The sequence below is a fragment of the Xenopus tropicalis genome, chromosome 2 (genome assembly GCF_000004195.4).
Source record: "Xenopus tropicalis strain Nigerian chromosome 2, UCB_Xtro_10.0, whole genome shotgun sequence".
NCBI classification, from domain to species: domain Eukaryota; kingdom Metazoa; phylum Chordata; class Amphibia; order Anura; family Pipidae; genus Xenopus; species Xenopus tropicalis.
The window spans coordinates 66,136,811-66,161,062 of NC_030678.2; the positions used below are offsets into that span (position 1 = coordinate 66,136,811).

At 41.8% G+C, this 24,252-nt stretch overlaps 1 protein-coding gene across 1 annotated transcript in view; it reads right to left on the reverse strand.

The window, feature by feature from the left end:
* grm4 (glutamate receptor, metabotropic 4) overlaps nucleotides 1-24,252 on the reverse strand; it is a 469,811-nt gene that overhangs the window by 85,289 nt on the left and 360,270 nt on the right. The gene's annotated exons all lie outside the window — the stretch shown is intronic.

Sequence of the window (24,252 nt, forward strand, 5' to 3'; positions counted from 1 at the left end):
TGTTGCAGTAAAAGGCTTTATCTGCCAACAACGTGCGCCACTTCTGCAGAGGGTTTTTAGCAATGATAGCCCCCTGGGCAACGTGCCAGGGGGGCTGTCATGTCGGCCCTGCAACGCGATCGTCACAGGTCCGATCCCCAAGCAGCAGACACGATCGCATCACGTCTGCTGCTTGGTCCCGCTTCCTTCTCCCCCCCCCCCAGTGCCTGCCCACTGACTTCCTGTGACATGGAGGACCAGGACCAGGCAAGCTTCAGGACAGGCAAGGGTGATTTTTTATTATTTTTTTTTGCATTTATACACACTTACACTCAGTTACCCTCACTTACACACAATTTTGCAGTTTTTTGTTTTTCATTTTGCACATTTATATACACCTACTGTATATACACTCATATACACACTTACATGTATGTACACACATGTATACACAAACACTTTTTTTTTTACCACCTTATTTTTAGTCTCTTTTCCCTAAAAACTGTTTATTTTGACAGCATGACTATTGGATCAGATATTCTGACCACTAATTACACTGTCATGTGACTTATTTTGTCATTTTACTAATTTGCACAATTTCTGTTTTTAGCATAGCTTTGCCATGTGTAAATTTTGAATTCATCAGAATGTGTACTTTCCAAAAATATATGGTTTTCTGGGGGTCTCTGTATAGTAAGGGGGTGTTACAGCACATAATATGCTCTGTGTGCTCTGTGCAAAAGCTGAGTTGGCAGGCGAGAAATCCATATGCACGAGTCAATACATACCACAGACTTTGGTATATCTATATATATTGGCCATCAAACTGTTCAGTAGACTTTAGGTGTTTCTATTTGGGGTGATTTGCCTTTGTATGCAAGAAATTGTGTGAGATAAATGCAGTAAATTGCAACATTTTTAGGCGATTTTCTGAAATGTCATAAAAATTGGCAAACAGGAAGCTTTGCAGCTTGGTACTTTGGAATAAAAAGACATGTGTGCCCACTATAGATTTGGGGGAATGTGTACTTTCCAAAAATATATGGCTTTCTGGGGTGAGTGTACTTTTTTTATAGCATTAGCCCACATAAAGGATGTAAATGTGTTGATTTTGCAGGAGCTGAAATGACAGATCATATGGGGGTATGTTCCCATTGGGGCCCCTACATGCCACATATTTGGGTAAACCTATACATATTGGGTATCAAACTGTTCAGTGGACCCCTGGTGTTCAACTTTAGGGTGTTTTATCTTGGTACCCAATGCTACATGCGAGATAAGATGCTGCAAAGTGGAAGCTTTGAGGGGATTTTTGGAGATGTCATCAAAATTGCCAACTTTAGAAAAGCTGTGCAGCTTGGTGCTTTGGAGTAACATAGTAACATAGTAACATAGTAAGTTGGGTTGAAAAAAGACATACGTCCATCAAGTTCAATCATAATGCCTATATATAACCTGCCTAACTACTAGTTGATCCAGAGGAAGGCAAAAAACCCCATCTGAAGCCTCTCTAATTTGCCACAGAGGGGAAAAAATTCCTTCCTGACTCCAAGATGGCAATCGGACCAGTCCCTGGATCAACTAGTACTAAGAGCTATCTCCCATAACCCTGTATTCCCTCACTTGTACTGAGAGCTATCTCCCATAACCCTGTATTCCCTCACTTGCTAAGAATCCATCCAGCCCCTTCTTAAAGTTATATAACGTATCAGCCAGCACGACTGATTCGGGGAGGGAATTCCAGAACCTCACAGCTCTCACTGTAAAAAATCCTTTCCGAATGTTTAAATGGAACCTCCCTTCTTCTAAACGGAGTGGGTGCCCTCGTGTCCGTTGGAAGGACCTACTGGTAAATAAAACATTAGAAAGGTTATTATATGATCCCTTTATATATTTATACATAGTTATCATGTCACCTCTTAAGCGCCTCTTCTCCAGTGTAAACAGACCCAACTTGGCCAGTCTTTCTTCATAACTGAAACTTTCCATACCCTTTACCAGCTTAGTTGCCCTTCTCTGGACCCTCTCTAACTCAGTAATGTCCCGTTTGAGCACTGGAGACCAAAACTGAACAGCATATTCTATATGGGGCCTTACCAGCGCTCTGTAAAGGGGAAGAATAACCCCCTCCTCCCGTGAATCTATACCCCTTTTAATACAGCTCAATACCCTGTTTGCCCTTGCAGCTGCTGCCTGGCATTGCTTGCTACAGCCAAGTTTATTATCTACAAGGACTCCAAGGTCCTTCTCCATTATGGATTTGCCTAGTGCAGTCTCATTAAGGGTATACGGGGCTTGCATATTTTTACATCCCAGGTGCATGACCTTACATTTATCCACATTAAATCTCATCTGCCACTTAGCTGCCCAGATTGCCAGTTGGTCAAGATCCTGCTGCAGGGATGTCACATCCTGGATAGAATTGACTGGTCTGCAGAGTTTTGTGTCATCTGCAAACACTGATACATTACTCATAATACCCTCCCCTAAGTCATTTATGAACAAATTAAACAAAAGTGGACCCAGTACAGAACCCTGAGGGACCCCACTGAGGACCTTATTCCAAGTAGAGAATGTGCCATTAACAACCACCCTCTGTACCCGATCCTGTAGCCAGTTTTCTATCCATGTGCAAACGGCTTCACTAAGACCAATAGACCTTAGCTTAGAAAGCAGTCGTTTGTGGGGAACGGTATCAAATGCTTTGGCAAAATCCAAATAGATGATATCTACTGCATCCCCACTGTCCAGCTTCTTACTTACCTCATCATAAAAAGCAATTAAATTGGTCTGACATGACCTGTCCTTCATAAAGCCATGCTGATTACTGCTCATAATGGCATTCTCCACTACATAATTTTGAATGTGATCCCTTAACAAGCCTTCAAATAACTTGCCCACCACGGATGTCAAACTTACAGGCCTATAATTGCCAGGCTGAGATCTTACTCCCTTTTTAAATATGGGAATGACATTCGCCTTCTTCCAGTCCCTAGGTACCATACCTGATGAAAGAGAGTCTGAGAATATAAGAAACAAGGGCCACTGCAATTCTGCCCCTAGCTCTCTCAGTACCCGAGGGTGTATTCCATCTGGCCCAGGTGCCTTGTTTACATTTATCGTGTGTAACCCTTTAAGCACCATATCCTGTGCCAACCACTGTGTAGTTGGAGCTGAGGCAACAGTGCAGCTATTGGGTGGGACTTGTCCCACTGGCTCCTCTACTGTATACACAGAAGAAAAGAACTGGTTAAGCACATCTGCCTTTTCTGTATCCGCTGTAACCATATTGTTATTATAACTCAATGGGGCCACACCCTCAACCTGCATCTTTTTACTATTAATATACTTAAAAAACTTTTTGGGGTTAGTCTTGGCCTCGGCCACGATGCGCTCCTCATTTTCTATCTTTGCCTTCCGGATTGCTGTTTTACAACACTTGTTATAGTGTTTATAATCATTAAACGCAGCTACTGTCCCCTCTGACTTATATTTCTTAAAAGCTTTCCTTTTTCTCCCTATTAACTTCTTTACCTCAGAGTTAAGCCACATAGGGTAATTCTTAACACTTCTACTTTTTCTTATTAATGGAATAAATTGAGAACAGTAATGATTTAATATCATTTTAAATGACAACCATTTCTGCTCTGTGTTTTTATCAGAAAACATAATGCCCCAATCTATGCCCTGAAGCGCTGCCCTTAAGGAGCTAAAATTTGCCTTCCTAAAATTCATTGTCTTTGTTGCCCCCGTGTAAATTTGTTTCCTGCACCAAACATTAAATGAAATAACATTATGGTCACTATTACCCAGGGGTTCAACCACTTGCACATTTGCTATACGTTCTGGGTCATTAGAGATCACTAGATCTAGTATAGCATGGTTCCTGGTTGGCTCCTCAACAACTTGTGAAAGACATGGGTACCCATTTTAGATTCAGGGGAATGTTCAAAAAATATATGACTTTCTGGGGTGAGCATACTTTTTACTACATTTATCCCACATATAATGAAATGTGTTGATAAATGTGTTGATTTTGCTGGAGCTGAAATGTCAGAGATGATAGATCATATGGGGGTATGTCAGTGTTTCTTTCCCTCCTCCCTGCCAGGTTTTGAAATGATGCAGAAAAAGAAGAACAATCTTGCAGCTGGATTTCAACATATAAAATTGTATTCATTCATCATTTTTAAAGGACCAGATTACAGTGATATATTAGGGCAGGGGTAGGGAACCTATGGCTCGGGAGCCAGACGTGGCTCTTTTGATGGCTGCATCTGGCTCGCTGCCAAATCTTTAATAAAAAAAATAACGAGGGGCGTAGCCTGCGCTCAGCAGATAGAAGACGTGTTCTAAGCCATAGAACACATCTTCTATCCGTCGAGCGCAGGCCATGCCCTCCTCCACATCGCATCCACATCCGGCATCCTTGGCACCCGCCCTTCCTTGCCCCTGCGCTCGGCGGATAGAAGACTTGTTCTAAGCCTTAGAACACGTCTTCTATTCACCGAGCGAGGCCACGCCCTCCTCTGCATCGCATCCAGCATCCTTGGGACCCACCCTACCGCAGCATCCGTGGCCAAACATATTGTATGGCTCTCACAGAATTACATTTTAAAATATGTGGTATTTATGGCTCTCTCAGCCAAAAAGGTTTCTGACCCCTGTATTAGGGGTTTCTGTGTTGCGTGGGGCTCCTTAACAAATTTTGGTTTGGAGTTCCCCTTTAAAATCCAGAACAGGGGTTCTTGACCCTTTTATTTTTCTACCAAAGCCTTAAAGGAGAAGGAAAGGCATTTTGGCATTTCATTGCCACTAGTCACAATAGTGCAAGGTAGAACACTATATTTATTCCGTACAAAGCTTTACCATACCTGAATTAACAGCCCTAGCTGTTTTAGCTGGTCTCAGTAACTTCCATGGTGCAACTCTGGCTGCTGGTAGCTCAGATTACAGCAGAGACAGTGGAAAATGGAGGGGGAGAAAGAAGCAAGCTGCGCAGACTCATGCTGTGCACTGAAGGATTTTTCTGAAAAAAGGCAGTCTGATACTGAAGAATGTGTACACAAAAGAAGAAAAGAAATCCAATGTTCCTTTGATGGAGATGCAGTTGTTCTGTAAATGAGGCTTTATCTACAGATAAAGCTTACTTAGTTTTAAAAACTGCATACCTTGGATTTAAAGGCCACAAATTACACTAAGGGGCTGATTTACTAACCCACGAATCCGACCCGAATTGGAAAAGTTCCGACTTGAAAACGAACATTTTGCGACTTTTTCGTATTTTTTGCGATTTTTTCGGCGTCTTTACGAATTTTTCGTTACCAATACGATTTTTGCGTAAAAACGCGAGTTTTTCGTAGCCATTACGAAAGTTGCGTAAAATCGCCCGATTTTTCCGTAGCGTTAAAACTTACGCGAAAAGTTGCGCCTTTTTCGTAGTGTTAAAACTTAAAAGGTGCGAAGTTTCGCGTAAGTTTTAACGGTACGAAAAAAACGCAACTTTTTGCGCAAGTTTTAACGCTACAAAAAATCGCCAGATTTTACGCAACTTTCGTAATGGCTACGAAAAACTCGCGTTTTTACGCAAAAATCGTATTGGTAACGAAAAATTCGTAAAGACGCCGAAAAAATCGCAAAATACTGATCATTACGAAAAAAACGCAATCGGACTCATTTCGACCCGTTCGTGGGTTAGTAAATGTGCCCCTAACAGTAGGTTTACGCTAGAAAACTATATATTTTGGGTAAGAATAGCTTCTGCCGAATCCAGAATAGTTACATAGTAAGTTGGGTTTAAAAAAGACATACGTCCATCACGTTCAACCATAATGCCTATATATAACCTGCCTAACTACTAGTTGATCCAGAGGAAGGCAAAAAAAACCCATCTGAAGCCTCTCTAATTTGCCGCAGAGGGGAAAAAATTCCTTCCTGACTCCAAGATGGCAATCGGACCAGTCCCTGGATCAACTTGTACTAAGAGCTATAACCCTGTATTCCCTCACTTGCTAAGAATCCATCCAGCCCCCTCTTAAAGCTATATAATGTATCAGACAGTACAACTGATTTGGGGAGGGAATTCCACAACCTCAGAGCTCTCACAGTAAAAAATCCTTTCCGAATATTTAAACGGAACTTCCCTTCTTCTAAACGGTGTGGGTGCCCTTGTGTACGTTGGAAGGACCTACTGGTAAATAAAACATTAGAAAGATTATTATATGATCCCCTTATATATTTATACATAGTTATCATGTCACCTCTTAAACGCCTCTTCTCCAGTGTAAACAGACCCAACTTGGCCATTCTTTCTTCATAACTGAGACTTTCCATACCCTTTACCAACTTAGTTGCCCTTCTCTGGACCATCTCTAACTCAATCATGTCCCGTTTGAGCCCTGGAGACCAGAACTGAACAGCATATTCTAGATGGGGCCTTACCAGTGCTCTGTAAAGGGGAAGAATAACCCCCTCCTCCCGTGAATCTATACCCCTTTTAATACAGCTCAAAACCATGTTTGCCCTTGCAGCTGCTGCCTGGCATTGCTTGCTACAGCCAAGTTTATTATCTACAAGTACTCCAAGGTCCTTCTCCATTATGGATTTGCCTAGTGCAGTCCCATTAAGGGTAAAAGTGGCTTGCATATTTTTACATCCCAGGTGCATGACCTTACATTTATCCACATTAAATCTCATCTGCCACTTAGCTGCCCAGATTGCCAGTTGGCCAAGATCCTGCTGCAAGGATGCCACATCCTGGATAGAATTGACTGGTCTGCAGAGTTTTGTGTCATCTGCAAACACTGATACATTACTTATAATACCCTCCCCAAGTCATTTATGAACAAATTAAACAAAAGTGGACCCAGTACACATTTAATAGGTAAATCTGTCTGTCTACTTCAAACTACCAAGTTGCAATGCTTTTTAGAGTTTTTTCATAAAAATTAGTGAAATGTTTGAAAAATTGCTTCAAATCTTCCATTCTATGGCATCTTATCTCCTGCAGGTTATAAGGTAACCAGATAAAACAAGCTAAATATGAATGCCAGGGGTCCACTGAACAGTTTGATGCCCAATGTCCATAGGTTTACCTAAGTATGTGACTTTTCATTTCTGTAATCAACATATTTACATGCCAGTAAAATTACTGAACTGATAAAGGGCTTATCAACTTCAGACATGAAAACAGTTCTGTGCATTTCCAAAGTTATAAACACGGCCAATTCCAGTGGTACATAAATCTATGTTATTTCCTTCCATTCTTAATCAGTTAAAAGCAAAATAATATTAATGTACTACTAGAATTTCTAGTAGTATTAACAAGGCCAGCCTAAGGTTCCCAAACTTATATGAGCCCATTTTAAATGTCTGCTATATTTTATGAACAGATCAGCGATAACTCTGTCTATTCACCTGCATGCTGTGCTCTGCCAGAGATTCCCAGGAGTGAGAGATATATGTTAGGGGAGGACAAGATGAAACTGTCCAGCACACAAATAAAGGCAGCAGCCTCTTCTGCCTGATAAAAGACAGAGTGCACTCCCAGCTCCTGACACCGGTGAGCAGGAGCAAGGAGATGAATGCACGCCAATGCAGAGAGTTGACCCTTGCCTGTCACAAATGCTCCTCCCAGGACAATTAAACATCAAGGTAAACCTGTGAGCTTGAGGTAGCAGGGGAGATTCAATAGTTAAGGGGGGTGGGCTTTTTTTCCCAGAGCAGAGCAGGCACAGCAATCAATTAAATGGCAATTCTGAGAAGCGGGACATCTAACAATGAATCCAGGACAGCGGGCAGTGCTATAAATATCGGGACTGTCCCGCTGAAAGCAGGACGGTTGGGAGGTATGTACCAAGCTGAAAAAAAGTTTTCTTAAAATTGGGGATTTTGATTATGTCCCTAAAAATCACCTCAAAGTTTCCACTTCTTATTGTGCCAGGGGTGGTCCACTGAACTGTTTATCAAAGTATATGGTACTTAGAGACTGCAAAATATACCTTGTGCATACTAATTTCATGGCTTACATTTACCTAATTCATAAACACATGGCCAGTTTTATGTGTGCCAAAGCTGCCCTGAAAACCATATATTTTGTACACATTTAGACAAATCCAAAATTAATAAATATTTCTACCCCAAACTACCAAACGGCAAATCTTTCCTAATATTAATGGTCGTTCACTTAAAAACAAAATTGTCCCGTGCAACCATGCCTGCCAAAAAATTTTGCTTATCACTAGAAATCAGTTTTATGAAAAAATATTAACACCAGAGATCTACTGAACAGTTTGATGCCATATATGCATAGATATACCAAAGTATGTGGTATTTACAGGCCCCAAATGAAAATACTGCATATGGATTTTTTTCGCCTACCAAATCAGTTTCTGCAAAAAAGAGCCCCATGACTGCATATTATGTGTCATAAGACCCCCTAACTGTACAGAGAAACCTGGAAAACCAGATATTTTTGGAAAGTTCACATTTTGACAAAGACAACATTTTCTACACCAAAGTACCAATCTGAAAAGCTTTCCTAAAGTTCGTAGTTTTGATGTGATATCTGAAAATTGCCTAAAATTGTTGAAATTTGCCACATTTATCTCGCACAATTTCTTACATACATGGGTAAATCACACCAATATTATGGCAGGGTCTACTGAACAGTTTAATGCCCAGTGTGTATAGATATGTACATATGGACCCCAAATGTTAATAGTGCCTATTAATTTTCTCGCTTGCCAACTTAGCTCCTGCAATCGCAGCTCCTGCCAGACTGTTATGTGTTGTACAAAGACCCCCAAAAAACAATATATTTTTGGAAAGTACACAATCTAACAAATTCAAAATAGGCAAAATGGTAAAACTACAGTAAAAAAATTGTAACAAGCCACAATACAAGCATGAAACTGCAATGACATCACAAAAATCAAATGAAATAACAAAATAACTGATTTGAAAGCATGGTTAGTGGTCAGAGTACCTGTTGCAATAGTCGTGCTGTGAAATAGTTTTTAGAGGAAACAAAATGATAAAATAAAGAAATATAAAAAGCAAAAAAAAAGTACAGTATATGTGTGTGTTTGTGTATTCTTCTAAAGAGTGTGTGTATACTGTATGTGTATGTGAGTGTATAAATATGTACGAAAGTGTGCAAAAGCAAAAAAAAAACAGAAAAGCAAAAAACAAAACAAAACTGAAAAGCAGAAAAAAGCTACAGTTAGTAAAAGGTGTATTATATGTGTAAATGCGTGTATGTGTGTGTTAATAGGTAAAAAAAAAATCGCAGGACTGACTTGGCAGCCCCTTGGCTCATTGCTGAGGGGATTGGGGGCATATCTGACTCTCTGTACTGGCAGCAAAAGTCGCCAGTGCAGAGAGAAAGCCTTTACTATGTTCTTGGCAGGTAAAGCCTTTTCCTGCAGAAGAATTTAGTATCTATTTCTTGGCAGGTAAATGGGCTAAAAGGACTAAGTGCATGGAAAAATTTGCCCATGTCAAAATAAATTGTTGTGCGTGTCAAAAAAATGAAGCATGTCAAAAAAAAAATTGTTGAGCGCATAATTTTTTTCACGCGTGTGTAAAAAAATGACATGCACGATTTTTTATTCTCTTTATATGCAAGAGAGTATTACATTCACTTTAGATGACACTGGCAGTCTGTTGTCCAAAAAAGTCTCAAATCCTGTTCCACCGCAGCACATATAGCATTTATTTATTTTTACCAGTGCAATTATTATGTTTAAGTCCAATATTCCTTCATTAAAGCAGTAACCTTCTGTGTGGTGCTGTAGGAAATGTACTAGCAAGATGTAAGTAAATTAAATTCCCCAGTACCACAATGTCTAGGCTTCTGCTCACCTCTTTATAAAAGGCAGTTCAATTTTTTTGGAAGGTCTATTGCGTGCAAAACCATGCTGGCACAAAATGACAGTATTGTGATTTTAAATGTATTCCTGCAACCTATCCCTTATTACCTCTCCCCAGATTACATACTAACAGTGCTATAGCTTTTAGACTGAAACAAGATATAAGCTTCCAAAAACCCAAGACATTTTTCAAAAATTTTTATTTTTTATAATATAGACTTATATGACAAACATATTTTATGCATAAAAATACAATTGATTTGGAAAGTCACATGTGTCCTAAACATGGTAATACCAAATATGTATAATTGCATGAAGATGTCTGGCCTTGCCTAGTTTAAACACTACTTGAGCCTCTTAGGTTATTGGCACACAGGGCTGAGGATCAGCTCTTTCCTATACCTGCACTGACAGACATTGTTCTGTGTACAGACGCTACGTATTCAGGGTTAGAACAAGTGGATGGAGCCAATCCATTTCCACCCATTAAATTTCATTGGTTTATATTTAAACTGATGCCATTATTTAAGTATTAATTCCAGGGTTGTTAAACTTTAGTCACTGGGTATTTGCCATAGTTAGAAAAAAAAGTGGGCGGAGACACCAACAGCCAATCGCATTTCACCTATTTACTTTCAATGGTGAAGTGTAAAATGCTGTCATTCTCACACTATTTATGCCAGGGTGCCCACTGTTTGTCACTGGGTGACTTCAACTCAAGGTTAGAAGTGTTTTGCAAAGCTTGTCACTGGGGGACTGCAGTTCAAAAATAAGAAAAGTGGGTTGGGCCACTAACAGCCAATCAAATTTCACCCTTTAAATTTAAAATGCTGTGATTCTCACACTATTTATGTCAAGGTGCCCACTGTTTGTCACTGGGTGACTTCGACTCAAGGTTAAAAAAAGTGGGCACACCCACCAACCACCAATCACAATTTACCTATTGACTTTTATTGGTTTAAATTTAAACTGCTACCATTCCATAACTATTAGTCCCAAGGTCCCTAAACTTTGCAGCCACCAACCACCAGGTGTCACTTGTTGACTTTCAGTTGGGAAATTTGCATTGCTGCCATTCAGACACTATTAAAACCAGGATCCCCAAACTTTGCGCAGTGGTTTTTACTATATAACTGTGGTTCAAGGTTAGAAAAGTGGGTGGAGCCAACAACAGATCAGATTTCATTCAGTGACTTCACATTTTTCAACCCAACATGAAGTTTGTTCTCAAACTTCCCTTTCTAGTCTAATCATGTTCTCAAACTTTTTGTTGAATTCCAAAGAAAGAAGAAAAGGATAAAAGAAAAAAATCTTTTATTTAAATGTACCAAGTGTCTGATATATCCTTCCCGGCTTCTCTCTGTTTCTCCTCTGGATATAATATTCAACAAGCCATAGATACATTAAAGTCATCGCTAAAAAAAGAAAGTAGTGCAATTAATCCTTAGGGTAAACACTAATTACATGACATGAGAGTTTGGAAAAGTCCACTATAGAAACTGTGCTGCCACAGCAGGAGTTCTGCCCACATTTTAGGTATAACAATTGTAGCCCACTTTACAAATGGTTGTGGCACTACCTGCTGATATTTCACTGGTTGACGCTTCCAGGAGTCCTAAGCCCTGCTTACTATGGGGGAAGCAGGGACTTCTCTGATAAATGGCGTGCCTCCACCCAGGGCTCTGCTATGGGAGAACTACAACTCTCACCCTGGGAATTGATATGGTGTATTAACCCCTCAATGGGATCCACTGGCTTCTGGCCGATTTGCCCCTCCCTGGGGTAACTCCTTACCGGCTTGTAGTGGTCCTGGGTACACACACACAGAATACAGCAGATTGCAATGAACAGATTGATCTTTATTGGGCAGACCTCTCCAGGAGTGTATCATCAGACAGTCAGGGCACATCCACAGGTTACATCATAGCACAAGGAACCTCTCTCAAAGGTACCCAGGGTACTCACGCCAGGATGATCTCATCTAGGAGGTACTACACGCCAGGAGACCCTCTCTTAGGGCTCTCCCCGGTACTCTCGCCAGGCAGACCCTCCACATTACATTACATTACATTAACATTTATTTATAAAGCGCCAACTGGAGCTCCTCTCTCTAGAGACTCCCAGACTAAGATGGCTCACAGCACATGGCTGTTTCCCATTTTATAGGCCTATGCACCACCCTGTGGCCATAACCCGAACTGCAGGGATACTCCCCATTAACTGTAGATATACCAGGCTATACCCATTGTACCTTAACCATTACCCTCCCGGGGCCTATCCTAGGGGTACACATCCTGATGGGCCTATTTTAGCAAACCCCTACACAATTTTTAAAGGGGATCTGTCACCCAGACATAAAAAGCTGTATAATAAAAGTTTTTTTTAAATTAAACATGAAACCCTCCTCACCATCTAATTGTGTTGCCAGTGCTTCAGGTCCCTCATTCTGTCACATAAACAAGATTTTGGGGTGATACAAAGCTTGCCTTAATAACAGTGTCCACAAAATGGCAGCTGCCTGCTTGCTTTGATTATGATTATGTAATTCCAAGACAGAAGGACGCAAGATTTATATTATTTTTACAGTGTAAGTGAAGGTTTTTTTTGCTCATCTAACATGATAGAAAACAATGTGAAAATTATTTCTTAGGATGACAGGTGCCCTTTAAGTGTTGCAAGTTTCTTCATATGTAACGATTCCTCTGGCCACTTCTAGTACTGTGTCCTTGCAGCTGTTTATTTTTTATTCGGATTTTTACTCTTACACCTCTGATCAGGGCCTGATCAGAAATCATGGGGCCCCTCACAAGAAAAAATTCTGGGCCCCCCTCCCACCAGTACAAAGGACTCACACCCAGCAGGGCCCCCCCTAATACATGGTAGCCAGCAGTGCCCCCCATTACATTGGTAGCCAGCAGTGCCCCCCACTAGTACATTGGTAGCCAGCAGTACCCCCCACTAGTACATTGGTAGCCAGCAGTGCCCCCCCCAGTACATTGGTAGCCAGCAGTGCCCCCCAGTACATTGGTAGCCAGCAGTGCCCCCCCAGTACATTGGTAGCCAGCGGTGCCCCCCAGTACATTGGTAGCCAGCAGTGCCCCCCCAGTACATTGGTAGCCAGCAGTGCCCCCCCTAGTACATTGGTAGCCAGCAGTGCCCCGCACTAGTACATTGGTAGCCAGCAGTGCCCCCCCTAGTACATTGGTAGCCAGCAGTGCCCCGCACTAGTACATTGGTAGCCAGCAGTGCCCTCCACTAGTACATTGGTAGCCAGCTGTGCCCCCTCTAGTACATTGGTAGCCAGCTGTGCCCCCTCTAGTACATTGGTAGCCAGCAGTGCCCCGCACTAGTACATTGGTAGCCAGCAGTGCCCCCCCTAGTACATTGGTAGCCAGCAGTGCCCCGCACTAGTACATTGGTAGCCAGCAGTGCCCCCCACTAGTACATTGGTAGCCAGCTGTGCCCCCTCTAGTACATTGGTAGCCAGCTGTGCCCCCTCTAGTACATTGGTAGCCAGCTGTGCCCCCTCTTGTACATTGGTAGCCAGCTGTGCCCCCTCTAGTACATTGGTAGCCAGCTGTGCCCCCTCTAGTACATTGGTAGCAAGCAGGCCCCCCCTAGTACATTGGTAGCCAGCAGGGCCCCCCCTAGTACATTGGTAGCCAGCAGTACATTGGTAGCCAGCAGGGCCCCCCCCCCTAGTACATTGGTAGCTAGCAGGGCCCCCCCAGTACATTGGTAGCCAGCACAGCACGGAACAGAACAGACATGCATGTACGCACAGGGCGCAACCAATAGGATCACCCGCTGACCACCAATAACAGGGGGCCTGAAATTGATTAAAGGGGGCCCGAGCTTTAAGAAAACTGTAGCACAGGCGGGTCCCCTTTTAAGGTTAAAATTGTCCGGGTCCGGGACGACTGTACCCCCTGTGCCCCCTGCCTCTGATTACATCATTTCCTGGTGCTGGGAGGAAGCAGCCATTTCTGTTTTAACAGCCACACTTTGCTAGGGCTAGTGATATCAGCATCTATACTATCTTGAAGCAGGCCTATCCAAGCATCGTTGGTATGTTTCCATTCTGGTTAATGCCTGCTTATTATAAGCTGTGTATTTTAACCATTATGTGCATTCTGGTTGTAGTTTGTGATTCACTATTTCTCCCTTAGCCGCCACCTGTTAGGCCCCACTAGGACTGTATAATTCATATCAGATGTTTATATCTGTATTTTACGTACTCAGAATGTATTCTGATACCATTGTAATGTTTGTACCTAAAGTTCTACCTTCTTTTAATCATCATTATTAAACAAGTTCAAAACTTATACAGTGTGGTGATTGAAGGGTAAGTAAACTGCCCGTTGATTCACTTCTCACAGTGATGGGAACAGGGCAGTAGAACAATGCTGGACACAGGCTGTGATTGGTCTGGGCACCACACCACCATTGAGCAACGCGGTGCAGCCACAGCATCCACCACAGCGTGACTGAAGGTATTAACACACTTAGGGGCCGATTCACTAAAGGGCGATAAAACAAGCGCTATTTATAGCATGCGTTAAATATTTTATCGCTTCTTATTTTTTGCGACTTAACGCTCTATTCACTAAAAGGATACGGCTCATAATTAAGAAGCAATGCTGTTTGCATTATTTTACGCAGCGCGCGGTAGTTTATGCACGGGGTACGCATCATATACATGACTAATGTCATTTTGTGCACGAATGGTGCAATTGCTCAATTGCCCTAGCAACGCAAGGTGAGCCAAGCAGTGTGGGAGTGGGAAAAAGGTGGAAACACACAGGGAACACCAAGGTAGGCTGGGGCCTGAGGAATCTGAGAGGAGGCACAGGCACACTGAACAACACCAACAGAGGTCAAAAAGGAAAAGCCTACATGAACCAAGCAGGTTCTACGTGAGAACCCACACCACCAAAGCTGCAGAGAAAGGGACACTTGCCAAACCAACACCTGCAAGTATTCCAACTTCTGCCCTGTCACATGGCTCCAGCAGTGACACTGAGGGAGAAGCAAGAAAAAAAAACAGGAGAGCAGGCTCCGAAATCTCAAGAGTTAAAAAAGTTAAAAAGAGTTAATCTCAAGCTGCAGGCATACCTTCAGTTGTCTCAATAGTGCCCTTAAGTCTCCCCATATTTCACCTGTTCAGAAGATCTGAAGCCAAACAGGAAGAAAAAACACTGAGCTGTGTAAAGGAAGTTTCCATAATGCCTCACTCCTGTACAGACATGCAGACCAAGTGAACATGCTCAGTTAGTAAGACTAAGGGGGAGATTTATTAAGACACAGCGCTCCGAGCGTATTTTCGCGACTTTTTTGTATGCCCGTGAGGCTTTTTTGTACGCTTGCATGACTTTTTCGTACGCTTGCACGTAATGGTTCTGCCACTGTTTTCAATCGTTCGGTACGAAAATTTCGTGACTTTCGGATTGCCAATACGATATTATCGTGACTAATACGATTTTTTCCCAAGCATGTTCGTGATATTTACGATCTTCAGAAATTATTGTATCCAATCCGAATTTTTCCCATTCGGGATTCAAACTCGTGTTTTAATGAATCGGCCCCTATAAGTCAGCTTCCTGCTGATTGGCTCAGATCCACATTCCTAAGGGGGGGAGTGAGTTCTTAGCATTCTTGAGGGAGGTGGGAGCAGGAAAGAGCAGAGAACAGAAAGCTGTGTGTCTCTGGCACAGGAATTACAGACACAACTAATCTTTTTTCAGAGAAGTCAGTGCAGTGTTTCTGTGAGTGCTTATGGCTGTATTTACATAGACCTTTCTGATAAAGCTTACTTAGATTTTACCTTTCTTTCTCCTTTAATACAGAATATAAGGGATAGCCGTGGGAGTTCGTAAGGCCACTTAGCAGCAACTTGCAGCATTTAAGTAGGGTTTGTTTCAGAGCATGCCTTAATATTGTTTACACTTGAAAGAAAAGGGAATTGATTGGGGCAACAATGAGGAACAAAGAGTGAGTGCGTTGTTATGGCTTGCTTATTGCAGGCAACACAATAAAAGCATTCATATATTTTCTTTAGGTCTGGAACTGGAGGTGGGCCTTCCAAAAAGGGTTTTTATAGGAGGTATGAGGAGAGCGTGATTGGTGTAGTTGGCATCTTTGATTCGGACAGGAATGTCGGCAAGGTAGGTGTAATGACATTAATACACGTGTATTTTCTCTTGCAGAGAAGCTTAATATATTAATATTCCTAATATAATTCCTAATATCCATTAGGAATACAATGTTTTGTAAAACAGATTCATCCTTACCACCACCTGGTAGAAGCAAAGGCCGACAATCCTCATTTGCTCCTATTCCAGGTATTTGTGTTTTGTGTTAGGCTTGTGCAATGGCATGAGAGTTAATTGTGTCCATGTATTATGCAGGTGTTTAAATTACAGAAATGCAGTGTATTGGTAATAAGATAGGTGTGTCTTGCTGGGTTAGGTGCAGTCAGTTCATCTTCATGTATGGCAAAACATTTTACCTTTTTTGCTCATTTGGAATGAATCAATGTCCACAAATATTTTTTGAAAAATAAACTTTGTCATGTTGTAAAAGAAATGATAAACACTATTGTCCATTAAGTTTTCCTGGCATCATGAACATAATTCAAAACATTGAATTTTTTTTTTTTTTTTTAAAGGTGGCCAAAGATGCGTTGGACAGTCCTCAAGTCAGTTCCACTCGCCACAGCAACAACAACACGATCCTGAAATGGAAGAGGCAGCATTTAGTGGGGAAGCTAGTGACAGACGGTCTGGGGAATGTGGCAGTGACGTTGCTATTTTTTCAGAGGATAAGCCCTCCAAAACACCAAGTCACACACAAGGCCAAACCCACCACATCTCAGGTGCCCCCCGAAACAGTGGAACCTAAGAAAGATCGCTTCCACAGATCCCTAATACGGTACAATAAGTCGTTAATGCGAAAAATGCACATTGTCCATCTGGACTTGTGTGTTGCCACCAAAGCATATAATGACAGTCAGGCACGACAAGCCTCGTACAAGGCAGCTATGTTAACCCTGCATCAGGAGCACTTGAAGGTCCAGCAACACAAAGTGGCATTGTTGTAAAATCAAAACTCCCTCTTAACCAAACAAAATTCCCTGATTGAGAGCATGACACATACCCAAAAGGAAATGAACACCAATTTGCTAAGTGTTCTACAAACAAGTAGAGCAATGCCAACACACTCTACTACTAGAGATAGTGCTGATACTTCAGCAAGTACTTCTGCAGCTCCCAGTAGACAGCTGGGTAAAAAATAAATAAATGTACATGTTGTGAATTTTTAAGTCACGTTTTTTTTTAAGTGGCAAATGTTGTATTAAGCAATAATATTAATACACATAATCCTATGTGCTTTGTAAATAAACATTTCTCTTTTTGCTAATTGTGTTGGGGGTGGGGGAATCACCTGCTCATCAAGCTGCCTTCCCAACTTACCCAGGCAGCGGAAGCGGCTTTTAATCACCCCAAATGTTCGCTCAATCACAGACCGCGCTCTGACATGTGCTTTGTTAAAAGCACATTCAGCCCGTGTACGCAGCCTGTGAATGGGGGTGATCAGCCATCTAGAGCACAGGTAGCCAGCATCACCTGAAATAAAATAAGATGTAATAAGATGCTGCAAACAAATAAGCTTCCAGTCTCCCTGTCAAAACATGGCCCTTTTGCAACAGATGGGACAGTGTGAGACTGATAGGTGACACTACAAGTAGCTGCTTTGACTCTCCCAGTGGGAAAAGAGGGCACTTTTCAAATTGCAAAACAAGCTTATGGCAGACAGGGCCTGGTTTGACAGTGGGAGACAGAAAGCAAATGTGGGCAAGTTGTGCTAGACATGACACAAATACTTACCTAACAGCCACCCTAACAGGCATTTGTTCGGTTTGAAAAGCATCATAAAGCCTGGACAGCCTTAAAGGACAAGGAAAGGTTTTTATAAATTAACACCTAGGGGCTGATTTACTAACCCACGAATCCGACCCGAATTGGAAAAGTTCCGACTTGAAAACGAACATTTTGCGACTTTTTCGTATGTTTTGCGATTTTTTCGGATTCTTTACGAATTTTTCGTTACCAATACGATTTTTGCGTAAAAACGCGAGTTTTTCGTATCCATTACGAAAGTTGCGTAAAAAGTTGCGCATTTTTCGTAGCGTTAAAACTTACGCGAAAAATGCGCAACTTTTCGCGTAAGTTTTAACGGTACGAAAAATGCGCAACTTTTTACGCAACTTTCGTAATGGATACGAAAACTCGCGTTTTTACGCAAAAATCGTATTGGTAACGAAAAATTCGTAAAGAATCCGAAAAAATCGCAAAACATACGAAAAAATCGCAAAATACTGATCATTACGAAAAAAACGCAATCGGACTCCATTCGACCCGTTCGTGGGTAAGTAAATCAGCCCCCTAGTCTAGAGGCGTTGGTGTAAAGTACTCACTATATAGCTTGATTTCCAGATCCCTGCTGTCTTGTGTCTGATATGGCACTGGCAGCCTACATCACTCTGAAGACTCCTGTGACGTTACAGAATTTCTCCCCCTCTTCCTGTGGGCTGCCAGCGGCAGCCTTAAGTCGCAGTGCTTTGTATTTTGCTCTTGTGTCCATGTGTATAATGTGGTCTCCCTTCCCTGCTGTGTCTATGCACGCTCCCTTAGTAACGCCCAGTGTCAGACTGGCCCATCAGGATACCAGGAAAACTCCCGGTGGGCCAAGGTGTCAGTGGGCCCTCTTGCTTCTAACTATTTAGCCTATTTCATGGTCATTCCTTATTTCTGTATGGGAACAAGGAAGCTTGATACATGGAAGAATAGAGTATAGTATGCAGAGAAAAGAGACTAGGAGAATAAAGAGTTTGAGGGAGGAGAGGAGGAATTAATTAGTTTTTAGAGTGGGCCCATTGTCCAAGGTTTTCTGGTGGGCCCCTGCCATCTCAGTCCGACACTGGTAACACCCCCTAAACGCCCCCAGCCAATAAGAAGCAGAATTGCCACTGCCATAGCAACGCATGTCCGCAACTGATTCATTCATTTCTTGTGTGCTACCTAGGCTCAGGGGGGAGGGAATGCTGCACATGCTCAGTATAGACGGTGAGGGAAAGGAAGTGGGCAAACCTTTTCAAAGATGGCGGCGCCATTCACAGAAACAAGTATGCAACATGCAGTATGTGTAACTCTATAAATCTTTCATTAGGCAAGCCAGAAATATAGCATTTTTACTTAACAATAGTAGTAATATTGAATAGTGTGCTTAATAGAATTTGACTTTCATTCTCCTTTAAGATGTAAGCATTGTGAGAGGAGCCAGGAAAGCCAGACACGATTGCTCATAATGTTCATGCGTGTATCACACACCACTTGTATATTCAGGGAGTGGTAGCTCTTCCTGTTGTGGAAAATATGCTCCCTGTCTTGGGGGGGTTTAACGCCACATGGGTGCAATCAATTGCACCTAACACACTGGGGATGCCACTCACGCCATAAAACTGCCTTTTCACGGTGTTCCACTCATGTTTCCCTGATTTTGGGGAAATGAGATGTAATTCCCAGACACTGAGCGGATGGCATCCAGGACCTGGCCAAGGCACTGTGAAAAAGTAGGCAGTGACAACCCCCATAGACCCCTCCAACCCTCTGGAAACTTCCTGTGGCCAAAAAATGCAGGGAGCACAGAAGTTTAACCATACCAGAAACAGCGTGGCTTCTGCATGCCAGTGGCTGCAGGTAAGGCTCCAGTACCTCATACAGGCTGTATATTGCAGCTCTATTTAGCCTGTAGCACCTGACTACTTCATCCTCAGTTAAGCCCTCTAGAGTGGATCTTCCACTGAAAAGCCGAGCATGCATCACTCTGGAACGTTCACGGACTTGCTGATCCTCCTCCAAATCCAACAAAAATCCCATTGCAAACTCCATCTTGCCTTCACAAATGCTCAAAAATCTCAATGTGCTCTGACTAACGCCTCCCCCAATTAGGTGTTAATATACACACAGATTAGTGTGCTAATTAGTGCGTTTAACGCTTTATGTGCTTTTGTGAATCATGCGTTAGTATTCTTTCCATTCACTTAACGCAATTCGTTAAAAATAACGCTATTTAACACATGCAATATGCATCTTAACACATGCAGAATGATTTTGATGAATCGGTACTTATTTATCGCGTGCTTTTTAACGCAAAAAAGCATGCGATAAGCGCTATCACCCTTTAGTGAATCTGCCCCTTAGTTACTCATCTAGCAACACAAAGATGTCTGAACGTTCATTCAAGACCAGATCTAGGGTGTCATGCTCATATCATACTCATATCGATCCTACACTTCTGAGACAGCAGCCTATGCTGAACAAGAAGCAGAGATAAAGAAAGAAAAGGCATGTCTAGAAGCTTCACTGGAAGTGCTGAGTTTGAAAAAATCAGTTAGGTCTCTACAAAGGTCCTTTAGGTTGAAGCCTGAAATGTAGGAACATTTCTTTGCATTCATGGAGAAAGTGATGCAAAATGGCCATGCAGAAGTAGTGCCACCCCTGAGTACAGAGGAAGAGCCCTGGTATCTGTCCCTCTTCAGAGTATATCACCCAAAAAAACCTCTGCAGATTAGGGTGGTCTTCGATTCAAGTACTCAGTGCATCTCTCACGATGTCTTCCTAAAGGGCCCAGACTTCAACAACAATCTCCTTGGGGTGTTGCTCAGCTTTCAGAAAGATGTTATTGCCTTTGTGGCTGGCATTGCTCAAATGTTTCACTGTTTTGTAGTCAGACCTGAGAACTTTTTAGATTCTGTTACAAGGATAATGACCAGGCACAGGATATCATTAAATGGCAGATGAAAGTGCATATTTTTGGCAACAGCCCTTCACCAGCAATAGCTATATTTGGCCTCAAATGCGCTGCACGTGAAGAAGAGAAAGAGTTTGGTGCAGACGCTAGATGATTTGTCGAAAGAGACTTTTACGTTGACGATGGATTAAAAACGGTACCCACTACAACACAGGCCATTGACCTCTTGAAAAGGACAAGAGAGATGCTTGCATGCTCCAACCTTCATCTATATAAGATAGCATCTAACAGCAGTGAAGTCATGATGGCCTTCCATTCTGAAGATTGGGCAAGTGATTTGAGAGACTTTGGTTTCACCACTGATACCTTGCCCATCCAGAGAAGTCTCGGCATTTACTGGGATCTTAAATACAATGTTTTGACATTCCAAGTGTCACTTGAGGGAAACCCTTTCACTCATCGAGGAGTCCTCTCTACGATGAACAGTGTGTATGACCCTCTGGGAATAGTTGCAGCAGTTACCATTAGAGGAAAAGCTCTTCTTTGTGACCTTACAGCAGACCCCAAGAACTGGGATGCAACAGTTCTTGGGGTGAAACAGTGGGAAAACTGGCGAGAATCCCTCCAGCACTTGAACAGATCCAGGTATCTAGACCTTATGTTCCAATTTCCTGCTCTAATGCTCAGTACAAAGAACTCTGCATGTTTTCAGATGCCTCTGTACAGGCGATAGCAGTGGTAGCCTACTTAATGGTAGTTGACGTCAAAGGAGAGGCTCACCTTGGATTTGTCTTAGGAAAGGCAAAACTAGCCCCATGTCTAGATCTCACTATTCTATGGCTAGAGTTCTGTGCTGCAGTCCTTGCTGTGGACATCGCCACATTTATAACGACAGAAATTGACTTGAACATAGACATTGTCAGCTATTTCACTGAGAAAAAAAGATTTTATGTGTTTGTCAACAATCAAGTCCAGGGCACAAGGACCAAAAACCTTCTAAGCTTACCCATGAAGTTCTAGTCACAATGATGGCAGAGATGACTGCTATTGTAAACTCAAGACCCTTGACACCAGTTTCATCTGATCCTGAGGACCCACAAGTGCTTACCCCAGCAATTTTACTAACACAGAAGTTTGCATCTAATTCTGTGCTTTCTGAAGAATTTAACAGCAAAGACCTCTACAAATGCCAATGGAGGCAAGTTCAGAGCCTGGCCAAGGTCTTTTGGGACAGATGGTGTAAACAATATCTGTCTACTCTGCAGTAGAAGTGGCAGTCAGACAGGCTTAATATCCAGCCAGGTACCATTGTACTGAATAATCACCAATCCAGGCAGATTAAGTGGCCCATGGGTCAAGTGACCAAGACTTTCCCTGACGAGGATGGTAGGGTCCGTAAGGTAGAGGTAAAACTCACAAAAGAAGGAAGTTCAGTTTTGTTTGTTAGACCAGTCATATAACTAGTCTTGCTTTTACCTTCTTAGGAGTGACCTTCAAGGTTTAGGTTAAATTGTATCTCTTATAGATACCAGGCGGGGAGTGTGCTGCCACAGCAGGAGTTCTGCCCACATTTTAGATATAACAATTCTTAAGTGTTGCAAATTTCTTCATATGTAACAATTCCTTATATGTATTGGTCTTTATGTATCCTTGCACGTCCCCCCCCCCCCCCCTCTCCTCTGGCCATTTCTAGTACTGTGTCCTTGCAGCTGTTTATTATTTATTTTGATATTCCGTGTGACACCTCTGTCTGCATTGCTTTCTGGAGCTGGGAGGAAGCAGCCATTTCTGTTGTAACAACCACACTTTGCTAGGGCTAGTGATATCAGCACCTCATCTTGAAGCAGGCCTATCCAAGCATTGTTGGCATGTTTACATTCTGTTTGATGTCTGCTTATTATATGCTATGTATTTTGCGGTTATGTGCATTTTGGTTGTAATTTGTGAGTCACTATTTCTCCCTTAGTAGCCACCTGTTAGGCCCCACTAGGACTGTATAATGCATATCAGATGTTTATAAATGCTTCTATTCTATTTCATCTGTATTTTATGTACCCAGAATGTATTCTGATACCATTGTAATATTTGTAACTACAGTTCTACCTTATTTTGATCATCATCATTAAACAAGTTCAAAACTTATACAGTGTGGTGATTGAAGGGCGAGTAAACTGCTTGTTGATTCACTTCTCACAGTGATGGGAACAGGACAGAAACTAAACAAATAAAATTTAAAAGAAATTTGGAAGACTATAGCTCTGGTCATGTGAAAAATTGGAGTAAAAGGAGAACTCCACCTTCCCTATTTAAAATACAATAATGGAATAAAGGGGAAGTAGAAATTAGAGAAAAAGAATCAGGTTTGGACCAAAGAACTATAATAAACAAACTCTGCAATCCATTCCAAAATACAAACATAAAAATAATTATGAAAATAACAATGAGAATTAGTTTTTAGGAAAAGGACACAATGGGAGACACAAAGGGAAATACAAGGAACCACCACAGATCAGAACAGAGCAGGGATACAAACAATTTTCCACACAATTTGTAAGCTCCCTGGAGCTAAGAAATCAGAGAAAAGTAACTATCCAGGGACAGAGAGATGCACAAAAAGAGGAAAGAAAGCAGGGGGGAAGCTCAAATCTAAATCACTAATGGAAAAGGGTATATTTAATTTAAGTAAAACATACTTAACATACTTACACACGATTAAGTAAATGTTTTGGCAAATGGGTTAAATTATACACCCACTAACACAGTAAGCAAATGTGGAATGTTCATAGATACAGAAAAATTAATTAGGAAAATTATGCTAAAAAAAGCATTTGCCAAAAATAATTATATAGAAACCAATTTTTAAACCAGAGAACCTTTACCCAGAACGAATAATTGTTTTATTCATACTTCTCTTAAAAAAATTCTGAATATGTCTCCACTAAAGACAAGGGTAATTATGTGCGGATATATGAAGGACTGATAAAGAAAGACTTAATAAAGCTACACTACACTGGAGAAGAGGCGCTTAAGAGGTGACATGATAACTATGTATAAATATATAAAGGGATCATATAATAACCTTTCTAATGTTTTATTTACCAGTAGGTCCTTCCGACGGACACGAGGGCATCCACTCCGTTTAGAAGAAGGGAGGTTCCGTTTAAATATTCGGAAAGGATTTTTTACAGTGAGAGCTGTGAAGTTGTGGAATTCCCTCCCTGAATCAGTCGTACTGGCTGATACATTATATAGCTTTAAGAAGGGGCTGGATGGATTCTTAGCAAGTGAGGGAATACAGGGTTATGGGAGATAGCTCTTAGTACAAGTTGATCCAGGGACTGGTCCGATTGCCATCTTGGAGTCAGGAAGGAATTTTTTCCCCTCTGCGGCAAATTAGAGAGGCTTCAGATGGGGTTTTTTGCCTTCCTCTGGATCAACTAGTAGTTAGGCAGGTTATATATAGGCATTATGGTTGAACGTGATGGACGTATGTCTTTTTTCAACCCAACTTACTATATTACTATGTATATTAAGAGAGTTATGAAAATAACAATAACAGAGTTGCTTAGAACTTAACAAGAATTGAGAA